Genomic DNA, 1,808 nt, shown 5'->3' with positions numbered 1-1,808 from the left:
GGGACTTAAAGATACACACACACACACACACACACACACACACACACACACGGGTTCAGGAGGACGCCATGGCAAACAGTATCTACTGTTCCTTAGCTGTAATGTGCCTACTCCCAGAAACACATCCACTTTTATTCATAGAAAAAATGTGGTCCATCAGCAATTCAATTATGTTGCCAAGGCAACTCAAAGACAACCCCCACCATGCCATCCAAATCTACCTTACACTAATAAGAAACTAGCTTCCAGGCCCTGGCAGGTTGGCTCAGCGGTAGAGCGTCGGCCTTGTGTGCAGGGGACCTGGGTTCGATTCCTGGCCAGGGCACACAGGAGAAGTGCCCATCTACTTCTCCATCCCTCCCCCTCTCCTTCCTCTCTGTCTCTCTCTTCCCCTCCCGCAGCCAAGGCTCCATTGGAGCAAAGATGGCCTGGGCGCTGGGGATGGATCCTTGGCCTCTGCCCCAGGCGCTAGAGTGGCTCTGGTCACGGCAGAGCGACGCCCCGGAGGGGCAGAGCATCGCCCCCTGGTGGGCAGAGCGTCGCCCCTGGTGAGCGTGCCGGGTGGATCCCGGTCGGGCGCATGCGGGAGTCTGTCTGACTGTCTCTCCCCGTTTCCAGCTTCAGAAAAAAAAAAAAAAAAAGAAAAAAAGAAAAAAAAAGAAACTAGCTTCCAGCCTCCTCCGGAGAACACGGGTGAGACAAATGAGAATCAGCTGTAGCTCTTTGTTAACTAGGCAAATGAGGTGCGTTTGGGCCCAGCACCTCTGTCCAGATTGCAAAAATACCCTGTTTATTTATTCAGTCCCCAACACACAACACCATGGTTGCTGGCTTGAACCCAAAGGACATTGGCTTGAAGGTCAAGGTCACTTGTTTAAACAAGTGGTCACTGGCTCTACTGGAGCCCCCTGGTTAAGGCACATATGAGAAAGCAATCAATGAACAACTAAGGTGCAGCAACTATGAGTTGAGGCTTCTCATCTCTCTCCCTTCCTGTCTGTCTGTCTCTCTCTCTCTAAAAAAAGGGGGACAAACAAACAAAAAAAGAAATAAGTCTAACTATGTTAATATTTTTCTTTTATATAGAAAAAGCACCCTGGCCAGTGGTTCAGTGGATAGAGCATTGGCCTAGCATGTGGGTTCAAATTCTGGTCAGGGCACACAAGAGAAGTGACCATCTGCTTCTCTCTCCCTCCCTCTCCATTTCTCTCCCTCTTCTCCTCCTGCAGCCAGTGGCTTGATTGGTTTGAGCGTGGCCAGGACACTGAGGATAGATTGGTTGGTCCAAGCACTCAGCCTCAGGCACTAAATATAGCTCAGTACTTGAACATCGACTCCAGATGGTGTTGCCAGGAGGATCCTAGTCAGGGCACATGTGAGAGTCTGCCTCACTGTCTCCCCTCCTCTCACCTAAAAAGAAAAAGAACAAATCTTCTGTGGTATTTCAGGGGCCCTCTGAATACCCCAAAGTTATTCTTAGATCAGTAAGACTTTATTTAAAATCTGATTTGGGGAAGTTTGTTAAACATATTAAAAGTTTAAAGACATAACCTGAGGTGGTGCATTGCATAAAGCTTTGACCTAGAATGCTGAGGTTGCCAGTTCAAAATCCTGGGCTTGCCTGGTCAAGGCACATATGAGAATTGATGTTTCCTGCTCCCCTCCCTTCTTCTCTCTAAATAAAATTTAAAAAAAAGTTTAAAAATATTTGATCAAAAAGATCACAGATTATTAAGAAATATTTATTCTTTTTTTTTTTTTTTTTTTTTTTTTTTTTTAATTTTTATTTTATTTATTCATTTTAGAGA

At 46.0% G+C, this 1,808-nt stretch overlaps 1 non-coding gene across 1 annotated transcript; it reads left to right on the top strand.

Moving 5' to 3' along the window:
* The first annotated feature begins 249 nt into the window (after nt 1-249).
* Nucleotides 250-325, top strand: TRNAT-UGU (transfer RNA threonine (anticodon UGU)). The gene has a single exon. It is a non-coding gene; the product is annotated as a tRNA-Thr (tRNA).
* Nucleotides 326-1,808: the final 1,483 nt, after the last annotated feature.

This window comes from Saccopteryx leptura, chromosome 10 (assembly GCF_036850995.1).
Source record: "Saccopteryx leptura isolate mSacLep1 chromosome 10, mSacLep1_pri_phased_curated, whole genome shotgun sequence".
NCBI classification, from domain to species: domain Eukaryota; kingdom Metazoa; phylum Chordata; class Mammalia; order Chiroptera; family Emballonuridae; genus Saccopteryx; species Saccopteryx leptura.
This window is presented reverse-complemented; position numbering and strand designations above follow the sequence as displayed.